This window comes from Callorhinus ursinus, unplaced genomic scaffold, assembly GCF_003265705.2.
Source record: "Callorhinus ursinus isolate GAN/ISIS: 27379988/994484 unplaced genomic scaffold, GSC_fseal_2.0 scaffold25, whole genome shotgun sequence".
Taxonomy (NCBI): domain Eukaryota; kingdom Metazoa; phylum Chordata; class Mammalia; order Carnivora; family Otariidae; genus Callorhinus; species Callorhinus ursinus.
In genome coordinates, this window is record NW_027397087.1 from 16,461,518 (window position 1) to 16,469,795 (window position 8,278).

The following is an 8,278-nucleotide window of genomic DNA, read 5'->3' on the forward strand; positions in this document are numbered from 1 at the left end:
GAAATGTGAAAGTGACTTCTTTAAGCTGAAAAGAAAAGGTGCTAATTGGAAACAAGAAAAGACATGAAAGTATAAATCTTACTGGCAAAGGTAAAAATATAGTAAAGGTAGTGGATGAATCACTTATACAGCTAGTAGGAAAGCCTATAATATGATGTTGCTGGTAGAAAGACAAAGGAGAGAAATAAAAGTGAAAGATTCTCAAATAATTCTAGTGAACATGATAGATTTTTGCATTTAGAATTAAGTCATGTTTTCCTTCATTCCATCACAGAAGAGTGGTATGATGGAAATGGCGTGATTGGCAATTATCCATATTTTCTTACATATTTCCCCCTATCCACCCTGTCTACCTTTTCCCAGCTACCAACTTATGTACACTTTAACTTCATCAATTTCTCAAAGCTCCCCTACTCCTGGAAGCCCTGCTTAGTCCCAGTGGATGCGATCAGTCCTCTCCTCTACACCTATGAAAACAGTTTGCTTCATGTCATATTAAACTAGTGAATGTTATGCTTAGCCTTTACGGTCACTTCTGGATATTGTATTATCACTTCTTCAAATTAGGATCTCTCATGTCCCAGCCCAGCCCAGTGCTATCATAAATCCATGTGTGTACCTCAGCAACCAGCTAAAAAGTGCGAGACAGCCAAAGAACAGGATGAAGAGCGGGGAATCCTGCAGCACCTGGCTTACAGGTTCCAGGCTTCTTCCCATGCCCACATATATGTGGCTTTTGGCAGGAAGACTGATTATAGACCTGCCTAGCTGCTGGGGTGAGCCTGCAAATGGAAGAGACTTAGTATCTCTATCCTAACAGGACCATGAATGCCACTGGTATTAAATAGTATTTTTTGCAAGATCTGCTGAATTAATCAGGGGTATGGTGTTACCTCTATAATTTCTAAAAATAACTGCCAGTTCCTAATCTGAGAATAATTTTTGCTATTTAATTTACTTTTCAATTTTGTTTATTTTTTTACTCGTTTTTAAAATCAGGATCAAACAAAATTGAACTAAGAATAAAGACGGATACTTTTAATAAAGAACGCTTAACTAACTTTAGGTTTCAAAACACGTTTTACTGAATCCTGGAATTATTTTTAATATTTGCTGTTCATAGCATCTTATCTGATTTGAGATCATATATAGATTGATTCAGGGTCAGAGTCCCTTTTTTTTCTGGAATAAGATTAGATTACTGAGGGATAAACAGTGTTGAGAATTAGATTTTAAAAGTCAAATTGGTATGATCTGAAGAGCAAATCCATTTAAAAGATTCTGCCAGAGAAGAGAGATTGTACTTGGGCGTGCTCCTTCCTAGTAGGTTTATCCCTTTCCAAGAACGCTTAGGGACCTTATTCTTGGGATGTTACTGCCATCTAGTGGAAACTTCACTAAACGTAAAATAAATGCTTTTCCAAGGCCAATTTTTCTCCCCATCTTCTCCCCCATCATTCTCCTCACCCATTCTTTTCTGTTTCTCTTTCTTTCTATCATAGGTACCCTCAGGCACCTCATTGGCACCCCAGAATAGAAAATGGTCAGTCATTGAGAACTTCCTTGAAATTTGGGGCTTTCTGCCAACAGGACAATATTTCTATTCGGCCAAAACTGATTTGTCAGAACCATAATAAGAGAAAAGAGAAATTAAAATGTTTTTTGTATAAACGAAAAAGAGCAAGGTAAAAAATGAGAAGTAAGTGTGGCATGCTACCTTCTGTAAGAAAGAAGGTGAAATAAGAAAATATGTTATATGTCAAGTGAATCTCAATACAACTGGGGAGAAAAATACGGGCGTATTGATGCAAAATGATCAGGGAAGATAAATCAGAAACCTAAAGGGAAAAGATGAGAATGAGTGGGAAAGATAGGGAAAACAATGGAATGACTCTGATCAAATTTTTATCATATTTTTTATAGAATTTTGACTTTTGAACCATGTAAAGTTTTTATTTTCAAAATGTAAAATTAAACCCCCAGGTTGGATTAACTCTAAACTGAACAGAAACAGAAACAAATCAGCATAAGTATGATCACATCAATAGCATGACCGCTTGAAAGAAGAAAAATAGCAAGTAATTTTTGAATGCAAAATTCCAATTTTCCATCATCAGAGGGTGTTCTAAGGGTAAGAAGAACTCCAAGAAACCCTTGAATGCAACTCTGTAAGTTTGTTGTTGGCAATGGTATCAATCCGGTAATTCTGAAACCAGTTTTGTGTGTATTTTAGAATTCCAAATAAATAGGTATATTGATATTGGGAACCAGTTTTCCCCACTGTGAGAGATTTTTATTTAAGATGTGGAATAAGGGAAGAAGCAGCAAACCCTAGGGCACTGGATTAAGGAATTAGAGGTATCACTAAAATTCTAGTTTTAAAAAGTATATATTTCCTAGCTTTGTCCATTGAAAGATCCTAGAAGCAATGACTCATCTGTAGCAAAGGGTACACCTTGTACCCTGATCTCAGCATCTAAATACCAAAGTTCAACAGAAGGAAGCAAGGGTCTCGTAGAAAAAACGGCTGATTCCAGGGCTAGGTCAGGGGAAATACAATGTGACTTGGAACATATTCTTTTTTCAGAACTAACAGCATGCTCAAAGGCTGATAGGGAAATGCAAAAGAACACAGGAGCCGGCAAAAATAAACAACCGAAAAGAACTATAATGTGTTGAACTTTTTAAAAATCCATGAGTCTATACCCATCCTTAAAAAGAGAGGAAAAGAAAAAGAAAGGATGCCAATAAATGCATGTGGAAGGAGTGATCTGCAGCCAAGAAGACTCTATCCAGCAAGGCTATCATTCAGAACAGAAGGAGAGATGAAGTTTCCCAAACAAAAACTAAGGGAGTTCATGACTACTAACCCAGCCCTTCAAGAAATCTTAAAGGAGACTCTTTGAGTGCAAAGGAGACACCAAAAGTCACAGACAAGAAAGGTCAGAGAAAATCTCCAGAAACAATGACGAAAGTAATGAAATGGCACTAAATACATATGTATCAATAATTATTTGAATGTAAATGGAATAAAATCTCCAATTAAAAGACATAGGGTGTCAGAATGGATTAAAAAAAAAAAAGATCCATCTATATGCTGCCTACAAGAGACACATTCTAGACCCAAAGACACTTACAAACTGAATAAGTAAAGGGGTAGAAAAATGTTTATCACACAAATGGGTGTCAAAAAAGGAATAGCGATACTTATGTTGGACAAACTAGACTTTTTTGTTCTTGTATTGTTTTTATCCTGCTTGGGTATCGGATTAGTAGTGGTCTCCTAGAATGATTTTGAATGTGATCCCTCTATTCCATTATTTGTACGATTTTGACAAAGATTGTCATTAATTGTTCATTTAAATGTTTGGTAGAATTCACCAATGAACTCTGAGAAACAAACTGAGGGTTCTGGAGGGGTTGGGGTGGGGGGATGGGTTAGCCTGGTGATGGGTATTAAAGAGGGCACGAACTGAATGGAGCACTGGGTGTTATATGCAAACGAAGAATCATGGAATGAATCATCAAAAACTAATGATGTAAGGTATAGTGATTAATATAACATAATAAAATAAAATTTTAAAAATATTCACCAATGAAACCCTGTGGCCCTGGGCTTTTCTGTGCTGGGAGATTTTTGATTCCTAATTCAACTTTCATGCTTGTTATTGGTCTAAGAAGATTTCCTACTTCTTGGATTCAAGATGCATGATTCAATCATGGTTAACTTGGGTGTTTTTAGGAATTATCTGGTTTTTTTCCTAAATTATCTGATTTGTTAGTATGTAATTGTTTATAGTAACCTGTTATCACACTATGTATTTCTGTGGTTATCTGTTGTAGTGTTTACTTTTCCATTTCTCATTTTGGTTTTTGAGCTCTCTTTTTTTTTTCTTAGTTAATGTAGTTAAAGCATTGTCAATTTTTTTTTTTAAAACTGGTCATTACTTTCAATGTTATGTTATTGTTTAATCTGGTCCCTATTTCATTTATTTCTGATTTTTCTTTGTTATTTTCTTTCTCTACTAAATTTCAGCCAAGTTTCTTCTTTTTCTAGTTCCTCATGGTGTAATGTTGTCTGTTTGAACTTTTTTCTTAATACAAGTATTTATAACATAAATTTCACTCCAACATCTGCTTTTGCTATATCCCATAAGTTTTGGAATATTGTGTTTTCTTTTTCTTTTGTTTTGAGACACATTTTGACTTGTTTGATTTCTTATTTGGCCCATTGCTTGTGCAGTAGTGTGTTGTTTAATTTTTATGTATTAAATACTTAATATTTATAGATTTTCCAGCTTTGTGTTATTAATCTTCAGTTTTATGCCATTGTGGGTGGAAAAGATATTTGGAATGATGTCAGTCTTCATAAATTTGTAATATTTATTATATCTCTTTTTATGTAATTTAACCAGGGGATTCTTCTGTGTGTACTTGAAGAAAATGTGCATTTCATTTTTCTTGGGTGGAATATTTTTTTAAAATTTTATTTATTTATTTGACAGATAGATAGCGAGAGCAGGAACACAAGCAGGGGGAGTGGGAGAGGCAGAAGCAGGCCCCCCTGCTGAGCAGGGAGCCCGATGCGGGGCTCGATCCCAGGACCCTGGGATCATGACCTGAGCCGAAGGCAGATGCTTAACCAACTGAGCCACCCAGGCGCCCCTGCAATGTTTTATATATACCTTTAGAACCATGTATTCTGAAGTATGTTTCCAGTAAAAATGTTCTTGTTGGGAAAAAAACAGTAACTTTAACTGAGGGTATGTGTTTAAAATAAAGCCTATCAGAGGGGAAGTGGGGAAGAATGGGTAAAATAGGTAAAGGGGATTAAGAGTACATTTATCATGATGAGCACTGAATAGTGTATAGAATTACTGAATCACTATATTGTACACCTGAAAGTAATATAACACTGTATGTGAACTCTACTGGAATTAAAGTAAAAAACTTAAAAAAAGAAGAAAATACTAGACACCAAAAAATAAAGAATTAAAATCAATGAGTCTATACCCATCCTTAAAAAGAGAGAAAAAGTAAAAGAAAGGATTCCAACAAATGCTTGTGAATGGAATGATAGAAATAGAAAATCATCATTTCAGAACCACCACTGGAATAATAGATTCAGGCAAGAATCATCAAAGTGTGCTAAAATCATTCAGTAAAGCATTGGGGCATAAAAGAATATACAGTCTGAAAGTATAGCTCCAAAGAATATGTATGAATTACAAATAAAAATATAGCTTTACAATGAATCTGGAAGTTAGCACTTTGACTAAGTGATCAAACTTAATATAAGCAATCATGGGACAATCTGACAGCAGGTATCTCTTGATATGACACATTGAGGATACAAATCACTTCTATGGTATTCCTGCCAAAACTGCATGACTTGAGTCTCATCTTGAGGAAACATCAAGTAAGCCCAAAACAAAGAGGATTCCACAAAATACCTGGCCTTGGGGCACCTGGGTGGCTCAGTCGTTAAGCGTCTAACTTGCACTCGGGTCATGATCCCAGGGTCCTGGGATCGAGCCCACATCGGGCTCCCTGTTCAGCGGGAAGCCTGCTTCTCCCTCTCCCACTCCCCCTGCTTGTGTTCCCTCTCTCGCTGTGTCTCTCTCTGTCAAGTAAATAAATAAAATCTTTAAAAAGAAAAAAAAAATACCTCGCCTGGACTCCAAAAATGTCAATGTCATAAAAGACTAAAAAAGGCTGGAGAGCTGCTCTTGATTAAAGTTAACAAAAGAGAGAGATAATTAACTACAATGTGTATAATCCTTAATTGTCTCTTGGATGATTAAAAAATTCTATAAAAGATATTACTGAGATAATTTGGGATATTTGAATAAAGTCCATATTAGGTGATAATATTAAACATATTAGATGATAGAGTTGTATCAATTTTAAATTTCCCAAGTGTTATAACTCTATTTTAGCTAGACTAGAGAATGCCCTTGTTTTTATAAGATACAGGCTGAAGTATTTAGGAATAAAATATCACAATGTCTACAACTGTCTCTGAAATGGTTCAACATGATCTCTTCCATAAATATTTTAGTGTGTATCTCAAAAATATAAGAGCATCTCAAAAAATAACAATATGGCATGCAATTTTAAAACTTCCCTGGTAATTCTATTGTTCAGCTACAGATCAATACTACAGAGATGATAAGCAAAACTAATCTCAGAAGTCAAATCTGATAATTTGGTCGTGGCAGCTTAGAGCACTGTGTTAAAAAAAAAAAAAGATTCTGATATATGCTTAGGCTCAACCACAGAGAATGCTATGATTGATTGGCTAGGTCTGTCTTGGTATTCAGAAGGTCCCTATATATTATCTGGGTCACATTACAAGCATGAAACAGGGTTAACACAGAAGGGCAAGCTACAGGCCAGAAGATAAAAAGGAGATTCTAGCATCATCAGTGGAGTCTGAACTGCTCTTAGATAACTGACCTCCTCGGTCTTGAAGAAATCAGGACAGGACTTATTTTCCTAGTTACTATGACTAACATTTTAATGAAACAAAAGTCAGTTGCGGGGCGCGGAGGGGTACGTGTGTATGCATTAAGCTTTGAAGAACTCATAACAGAGTCCACGCATGTGAGTAGGAAAGAACTATAGGGAGGAGCTCTTTAGAGTAACAGTCATTTTTTTTTTAAATGAATGAGCGGATGGGGAATATCAGCGAAATGAAAACGATAAGGAAGAGTCAAATGGAAGTGCTAGAAATAAAAAACACCATACCAGAAATGAAGAATTATTTAGATAGACTTATTACAGCTGAGGAAAAAAACTCAGTAAAATTTGAAGATAGGTCAAGAGATCACCCAAACTGAAACACAAAGAGAAAAAAAGTGAATAAAAAACTGTGCATCCAAAAACTGTTAGATAATATCAAATGACCCAATATATGAATAATTGGAGTCATAGGAAAGAAGGAAGGCAGGAAGGAAGGAAGGAAGGAAGGGGAAATAGGGCAGAAGAAATATTTGAAGAGATAATGACCAAGAAATTATCCAAAATTATGAAAGACATAAAGCCATAGACCCAGAAGTTCATAGAATCCCAGAGAGGATAAATTAAACACAGCCACACACACACACACACACACACACACACACACACACACACACACACCTACTCTAACTGCTGAAAACCAAAAATAAGAGAAAATCTTGAAGATATCCAGGGAAAAAAAAGTAAAAAGCATACGAAGATACGAATTTACAGCAGTCGGAAACGATGCAAGCCAGAAAACAGGAAAGCGACATCTTGAAAGTACCAGAGAATAAAACTATCATACCAGCATTCTTTACCCAGGGAAAACACCCTCAAAAATGAAGGTTAAATAAAGACTTTTTCAGAAAAACTAGAGCTAAAATAATTCATCGCCAGTTTATCCACAATTCAAGAAATATTAGAGGAAGCTCTTCAAGCAGAAGGACTGCGACATCAGACAAAAACCTGAATCTACACAAATAATCTCGCCATGTAAGTAAACGCTAAATTATGAATTATAATTTATTAGTTAAAAGAAGTTAGTTTTCCACAACTGCTTTATGTAGGAGTCAGAAGAACTCAATGGAGATATTACAATCTGAAATAAACAAAAGAGAAAGGTAAGACAAGCTAAAGTGTTTAACATGCTCATAGTCCCTTTAGAGGAAAACTGCCAAGTCTCGACTAGTGAGTAAGACTTACATACAGTGACCATGTTTATGTATTGAATCAGGAGACTCCATCCCCCTCTCTATTCCCACCTCCATGCGTCCCCACGAATATACACAGCTAACGGGGCCAGGATCGTGCTCCTTACTCGACTGCAGCAATCTATAGGCTGGAGAGCAGACCCTGGGTATTTAAGAATTCTATATAGTCATGTTTATGGGCAATTTGTTTGGGCTACCAGATCTGCTCAAGAATATGAGCTAGAAAATTGGGAATATAATTGAGTGAGAAGGGAGCCAATGGTGAAAGATTTGCAAGGAGAAGGAAGTAATCACATGTCATTAGGCAACAGAAGACATGATTTTAAACAGAATCCATGTGACAGGCAGGAGAAATGATTTACAGAACTGGGGAAAATTTGTGGCAGGAACTGCAAAACAGGGATAGAGAAGAGCTGAATCACCATGATAGCAAATGAGCCATGAGTTTTAGGTTCTGAAGTCAATAAAATGACTCTAGACTGCATGGGAAACCAGACTCCCAGATCATAATTTTACTTTCCATGAGGCCTATGACATGAAGATTCTTATTGTTCCAGTAGACT